This window comes from Silurus aristotelis (genome assembly GCF_946808225.1).
Source record: "Silurus aristotelis genome assembly, chromosome: 14".
In the NCBI taxonomy this organism is placed as follows: Eukaryota; Metazoa; Chordata; class Actinopteri; order Siluriformes; family Siluridae; genus Silurus; species Silurus aristotelis.
This window is the reverse complement of record NC_139587.1, coordinates 10,152,650-10,160,888: the sequence shown is the minus strand read 5'-3', so window position 1 is coordinate 10,160,888 and position 8,239 is coordinate 10,152,650. Positions and strand designations below refer to the sequence as shown.

Here is an 8,239-nt window from a genome sequence, read left to right as displayed (position 1 = left end):
TATATATTAAAAATAATTGTGGTTTTATATTAAACAAATTCCAAAACTAAATAGAAATAATCTTTTTTTTAAATAATGATAATAATGATAATGATCTTTGATTTTCACCCCCCCCCTCCCGTTTTTAAACACTGAAATAAAAAATAAAAAAATAAATAGATGTAATGTTTATTGCAAAAACAAACAAACAACAAAAAAAAAAACCAGAGAATATGCTGCAGAATAGTTAAAAACTCAAAATAGAACAAACTCCAAATATGTGTGTATATATATATATATATATATATATATATATATATATATATATATATATATATATATATATATATATATATATATATATATATGTAACGTTTTTTTTTTTTTTTTTTTTTTACAGAAATGAAATAAAGCAGTGTTGTGCAAATATGTGATTAATAATTTATTCGTTTTCTTGTTTGTAAGATATACACAAAAATCTATTTTATACAACACAAGCATTTACAAGACCTAATTATGAAAAGTAACTTTGGAATGTGTTATGATCAAATATCAAACTTGTAACAACTAAATAGATGCTATGAATTCTTACAATTGTCTAATTCACCTATTTTAGCAGATGTGATAATTCCAATAATATATATATATGTTGAAAACTAAGTGTGTACAAATGAATGTTGTTGTTGTCCCTTTATTGCTGCCTGAAAATGAAAGATTCCATTCTCAAATCTAAGTGTACAGTGGCCTTATCCTCTGCATGAGCTTATAGAAGTGTGGGAGTTTCTGATGTGCTTCATAACTTGAAGTGAATTACCATCTCTTTAACTTCAAACAAACTCTTCATGCCTTTCCTCTCCATCCAGATACAAAGGATACTGGACTGAGAGGAACCGCTCTGTAATGGATCTCTATTCTCCAAACCTCTCAGGCTAACTCTTTGAACAATGTGAAGGACCAGAGCAGGAGGTGACAACATTGCAAGAATTTTGGTCTGCACCTGCAAGTTAGAAAGACAGAAGAGAGAGAGAGAGAGAGAGAGAGAGAGAGAGAGAGAGAGAGAGAGAGAGAGAGAGAGAGAGAGAGAGAGAGAGAGAGAGAGAGAGAGAGAGAGAGACAGAGAAATACAGTATATGTGTGTTTGTTGGTGCCTGTGTTTTTTTCTTGTGTCCACAAATGGGCTGCCATTATTAATCTATACTAAGTAAACATAAAGTAAACATTTCTTCAAGATAAAAAGTTCATTCAATTCTACTTCTGCAAACCTAAGATCAAAGCTGATTTTATATGTAAATTGGGTTTAAAGATTTAACACTTTTAGTAGATGTTGATGTCTTTATAGTCCATTGATTTTTACATATATTACATTTATTTCAAGTCAGTCTTCACAAACTCAAGTTCATGGAGGCATTTCTGATAACTGGTGGGTTATGATATGATGTGTTGCCACATTTGAAATTAAAAGTCATTTGTATTTGTAATGTATTTACATGCTTCCCATAACCCACATTCTTCCTTGACCTCAGCCACTCAGTGTGAGTTCAATGAACTGCCTTTGATGTGACTTGTGCTTTACTAAGATTACAACCTCAAGGCGCATACGATCACTGCCATTTTATTTGATTACTTTATCAAAGAACAGTTGGATGACTTAAACATTATTTATTTAAGCAAACATAACCAGCCACAGTGGATGTCATATAGCAACCAAAAAAATCTAGGTTTAAAACAAACAGAAACATTTTGGTCAAAACTTTGTGGTTAAAACATAATTTTCCAGTAATATTTCACTTGTCCTTTTTGAGGTACAGTCTGTCAGCTGCCAACATATATTGATTCAGCACTTTAATTTTTTTCTTCCACGCCAAAATGCTCCAGCTGCACAGCTAGTTAGCATTTGTTAACTTGTTTTTGCACCTAACATATTTTTTTAAATTATGCCCAAAAAGTTCAACCCTGTGTCTCATAAAACATATCAAAACTGTACCACATGGATTGGGCTGATTTGGGCAGCCTTACATTTTTATTTTACTATTCTTCTGTCTAGGCAAAAGAATGCATTTATGCACTTACAATATAAAAAATATGAAAAACTAATGTTACGTGCAATACTTTTCAGTTACTGTACATGTAAAGGACATGATCAATGAATAACTTGCTATATTACTACAGCTATACATCTCTTTACAGCGTCTCTAATAAGCTTCTTCTGGTTCTATGACAGTGAGACAATGTATAACGTCTTTGTTGTCAGCAATTAGATGAAAGCAAGAACATGTTAGGAAAATACTAGAAAAACATTGATCTTTATGTGGGGTTAATCGCAATCACATCACTGCTTAGAGGTGTATGATAACTACTTTTGCATAAGAGTTTAAATATGAATGATTCGTTCTGAGCACAGCTGCATGCCCAATTATAAAACGGGAGTTATTTTCTAATCTTTATCTTTTTCTTTTCCACTCCCCAGGAGCCCCCACCTAACCTGCCCTTAAAAATGCCCCTATTGCTTGCTATAACACATTATATCTACTGGAGCTACAGAACCTGATGCCATGTTGCTCTTTGTAAGCCGTATGTATTGCTCTTTAAGCCTGTAAGTTTGGAAGTCACTATTTATGTCACATTGCATTCCAATAATTAGCAGCATGTTATGCAATTATGGCATTTGATGTTATGAAAAAAAAATGTACAGAAGTCAAACAAGGGAGAGTGATGTGGTTAAATGTGATTAGATTTTGTAGGAATAAAGTCAAAAGAAACTTTGTAAATGCAAACCATCCCCCACCTGAACCCTAACACATAACTCTGGTGTCTGAGCATGGATTTATGTCTATAAAATAATTATTCATTATTGTATGCATTTGATTGAGTGTGAGACTATGTTGTGAAGTCACACAGTTTGTATTGTTTAAAACATTATTAAATAAAAAATTTCATGAAACTCTATTTTAATGCTGAGGGAGGTGAAATTTTTCTGGTTAGCAGGTGTGGTAATAATTTAGTTTTGGGCTCAAGCCTTTGTCTTTTTGCATTTGCATAGCATTTTGAACTCTTATACAAAACTCAAAAAATTTAAATATGCCACAATTTTACATGTTCATACAGACTGTATATCAATAACAGTATAAAAATCTTTGCTACTCAGGGTACAAACATAAAAATGTATATGGCTTGCTGCTGTATATGTGTGGTTTTTACATTGTAATCATGGAAATATTGCTCTTTCAGACATTTAACAGACTAATTTTTAAGCTGTTTTCACCCATCTATTGTGGGTTTTAGTCAAGGCTTGGACCTGGTAAGGTTTCTCTTTCTGTCTATTTTACTGAAATACATATAGCTTGAGGTTAACGTGCCTGTTTAAGATATAGACTCTAAAAAGTTGCATTCACACTTTCTTAATAATTACTATACAGATTTATTTCATACAGTAGACATAAATGTTTCTTCAGTGACTTTGGTTATATTTGACAAAATATTGAACAATTTTACTTTTATAAATCATAAGATCTTAACATACTAATGATGATCCACTATACTTATTTTACTATATAAAAAAAAAGCTTATGTAAAAATTAAATAAATATGTTTGTTAAGGACTAATTAATTAAATAATATAAATGAGTAGATTAAATCATACTATATTGATTTAATCTACTAATTTGAACTAGTTAATTAATCCTTAAATATTTGTTAAGGACTAATTAATTAACTAGTTAATTGAATTGTTCTTATGCTCTAGCATAGCAGCTCTGATTTTCTTATATGTCTTATTTTAATATGAAGTTTATGTGTCATATTTGGACTTGTGCATTCTATTAAACCAAAGCATCTAACTAAGTGCAAATAAATATTAAAAGTAGTAAAATGAATCAAATAAATGGAATATAGAAAATATTTATGGAATATACAACTTTTCTTGTAGTACACATTTGGAACTCTGATATGCAACATTGACCTCACTAACATTTTTTATCTTAGTCTTACTTTTGATTATAATAGACAAGAGTCAGGTATAAGTCAATCCAACAAAATGTTTAACAAAATGTTTGCAACTAAAACAATATCCTTGACTGCCTATATTGTGCAATAATAAACAATATGTCTTGAATTCAGGCATTGCTGTTCATTCTTTGCATGTTTACAAATGTCTGGTTTCCCTAGAATTTTACCCACAATCCCCCTCATCCAACGTTCAAACTCACTATCCTGTTCTCGTAGTGATCTATTTGATCCTCTCTCCCATATTCCCCCTGGCTGAATCAGACACTGTTCCCTATAGTTCTGAAGTGTGCAAAACTTCAAAGAGTATGCAGGTAATTAGCAGCTGAAAGGAATCTAATCTAAACCATCAGCATTGCTTTGCACCCAGGTCCTCTGTTTTAGCCTGCTTATGGAGGAGCCCTTTTTTCCTGTAGCTTCCAAATCTGCTTCCACTGAAGCACGGTGCCAAGCTTGCAGTTATCACATCTGCATTTCAAACATGCCGTCTCTGGCATTAATTATTAATTACCCTACAGTCACCCTGGAGGATTGAGGATTCAGCCTACACATACTTAGTCGGTGACCTCTACCTTAGACCCTAGTACCTCACCCCTCCCTACTCTGCTTCCTATCTTGGGAAATGTGTCTCTAGAATACCTAAAGTAGTCTAGGAATTGAAAAGCTTATGCTCTTTGCCATTAGGTGAAATGTTGACCAAAATGTTCCACTATTTTGCCATAAACTCTGTCAAACATCCTAAATATAATTATTCAATGTGAATTATTATTTATTTTTAGTTAACATCACCCAGAAGTTACCTATATTAGGCAATAATAATTAATATGTACTGTGGGATGGTATAAGGTTTTTTGAGGAATACAATACATAACACAAAAATCCAGTAATAGAAAAGCATTGGAAATTGTATCTATAAAAGTGAATGTAACTTTAAAGAGAGACTCACTACTTACACATAGAAATTGGGTCTTATTCTTTATTTCAGTGTTTACTATGTTGATTCCTTCCCAATTTTGTTTTTGGAAGACTGTAAGACAGAGAGACTGAGGTCCTCTCTGGTGCATACGCTGCATGTCTTTGTATCAAACATATGCCTTTGCCACCAGAAACCAATGCCAGAGAAAAGGAAGTGGCTTTCCAAGACAGTTTAGATTCAGGCCAACAGGGTCAATACCTCAGTGCTTCATTATTGGCAGTTGCCTGTATTTCTCCTGTTCCAGGCAAAGAGAGCAGCTTGGCTGCCAATAGCAGAGGTTGTCCTCCTCTGAGAACCTGTAATATTCAGTACTGTTTATTATTTAAAAAATATTTTCTCCTACATACCTATGGACAAGCTAGACAAGGTAGTAGAGATGTCTGTAAATTCCATAAATGTTATTTAAATGTAATTACATAGTCTTATTTATGATGCTGAATTGCTTGCTACATTATAAATTTACTTTCACCATAAAGTATTTTGCCATTAATCACCCAAATTAGTCTCATTACAAAAAGTGTCTTAAGTTTCGGATAACTAAGGCACAGCAATATATTGTATATTACGTTAGGTTACAGCTGCAAATGATCGTCTAATTACTTATTATAGGTGAAGCCTTTTTTGTGCATTCATAAAAAATAAAATTTTAACTGCTGTACAGTTATACCCGAGTATTATGTGAGATTAAACAAGGACCTGTATACCTTAAAACAATTATACAAAGACATGCCTCTTTTAAAAGTCTTTGCATTACACAGTGTGACCATACAGCCCCCATTAGTCGAGGCATAAAATCACAGGCACTTTTCTCTGCTGCTAATCTGATGGGCTGTGACACTGCATGCCCAAACCCACGGCTGCCTCCTCTCCATCAGTACGGCACAGACATATTTTTGCACTTTATTACTGATTCAAATGAAGTCAGCAGCTCTGTGCAAGCAGGACCAGCTCAGCCTCTGTGTCTAAACCTCATTAGGCGTCAACCAATGCCAACTGCCTCCACAATACTGAGCATCTGAACCTGTAAATCACAAAGAGAAAAAAAAAGCAAGAAACACACTTTTTATACATATAATCAGCTGAGAGTGAGAGGTGCTGTGAGAGAGAAAGACACAAAACAAAAACAAATGGATATGAGCCCCAGGGGACGTAAAAAGGAGTGAGAGTGAGAAAGGCTTCTCATTAAAGTAAGTAGCAGTCTCTAAAATGACTTGCGGTCCTTCAAACCATTAACAGTGGCAACATCCGCCATGCTGCAAGGCAAGCACTGCAAATCAACAGCCAGGTGTGGTATCCCCATTTTCCAATTTAATGCACAAGCAATAAAAAAAATCCTTTCTAAAACTAACCACTGGTTGTGAATTTTAAAAGTTCCCAGGGTCTCAATTGAGAAAAAGTAACAACAATGCAACACTGTTCAGCACTGTCCAGCTGATGATAAAACTATCTTGGTATTTCAGAGGAGATACATTCCATACAGTAAAAAAATCTTATATTTGCTTTTTCATGTGCACCATACATCATGGTAAATGTTATTCTTAAAAGATCCCTTCAACAACTCAGACATTGGTTTCCCAAGTACCATGTCTTCATCCCATGGCACATTCAAAGCTTTACATTTCTGCCATGTTACCATATGAAAGAAACCGGTTCTTTATAACTATATGACATCACAAACTACACCTATTACTATTGCCCTAAATGGTCTGTTATTAAGTAATAAATTGAGATATACTATACTGATATGCTGTTAAGCCCAGCAAACAACAACAACAACAATAATAATAAAATATTAATAATAATAATAATAATAATTTACATTAAAAAAAAAATAATTAATAAAAAAAAAAAAAAAAAAAAAAAACTTCTCTCTCTTTGTCAGAGTCCCAGGAAGACTTGGAGCAAAGCAGAAGAATTCAACTCAGATGGGACAGTAATCCATCATATGCACACACATATTCACGCACTGATTCACAGCTACAGGCAATTTCCCTTATCCAGTCCACTTATTATCTTATTCTCAATATGTGGAAAGAAACCAAATAACCCAGAGACAACCCACTCAGACATTGGAAGAACATTCCACATAGTCAGTGATCTGAGCTTAGTGTACCTTGTAGCTGAAACTTGAACATGTTATGCAGTGCACTACTGTGGATTACTGGATTAATTATGCTAACAAAACAATTAAAATTGAAAGAAAAGAAAGAAAATTCTAATGGAATATTTATTTAGGTAAAGTAGAAATGTATTTACTCTATTGGTAAAATGCGTGGATTGTCCATTTCTGTTATCAGGTTAAACCACACACTCTAACTATTAGAAAAACATGCAGAATATAACTTGCAAGCTGATTTTCCTCTCTTTAAACCTGTTAAACTATTGACTGTTTTAAAACAAGATAATTAAATTCTGCTTACACAAAGTTGCATATTATAGTCATTTCAGTAGATGCCAGTTACATGGTAAGGTATACGGTAAATGGAAACTGCACACCATGAACATACGCTATGCTCATTTTCTGTTCTTATCTTGGTTTAATTATCTTTAATTTTTCTTCTTCTTCTTCTTCTTCTTCTTCTTCTTCTTCTTCTTCTTCTTCTTCTACTATTACTACTACTATTACAACTACTACTACTATTTCCTTTTATCTCTCTCTCACTTTCTGGGCTGTTTCTATCTATCTTATGATTGTATGATGCATATAACTGTATACAGTATCTGACCTGATATCTGCCACAACTTTAGCCATACGGTATTTTGTCAAACAACACTCAAATGCAGTGATAAAGCTGTTTGGAAATTAAATCCAAAAGTATCATCATTTGAAGATTTCAAGATTTCCTTTCCTCCAAAAAAACAAACAAACTGAGATCTGTTAGTTACCAAGTGGTAAAGAAAGCAGAGGTTTTTGTTAATCTATTGTGTGAAATGCTTTGGGGTGCTCTCTAGAGAATCTTCTTCTTCTTCTTTCTGCTGCTCCTATTAGGGGTCGCCTCAGCGGATCATCCGTCTCCATACTCCCCTGTCCTTTACACCTGCATCTTGCAAACCAACTACCCACATGTCTTCCCTCACCACATCCATAAATCTCTTCCTTGGTCCTCCTCTTTTTCTCCCTTCTGGCGGCTCCATCCTCAACATTCTCCTACCGATATATACCCCATGTCCCTCCTCTGCACATGGCCAAACCATCTCAATCACAGCTTCCTCATTTTGTCTTATCCTGTCCATCCTCGTCACTCCCAATGAAAACCTCAACATCTTCAGCTCTGCTACCTC

General features: G+C 33.9%; 1 long non-coding RNA gene across 1 annotated transcript in view; it reads left to right on the top strand.

The window, feature by feature from the left end:
* LOC310736731 overlaps positions 1 to 4,090 on the top strand; it is an 8,307-nt gene extending 4,217 nt beyond the window's left edge. The window contains exons 2-3 of the long non-coding RNA XR_014536635.1: positions 843 to 945; positions 2,447 to 4,090. This is a non-coding gene — a long non-coding RNA (uncharacterized lncRNA). The remainder of the gene's footprint in view (positions 1 to 842; positions 946 to 2,446) is intronic.
* Positions 4,091 to 8,239: the final 4,149 nt, after the last annotated feature.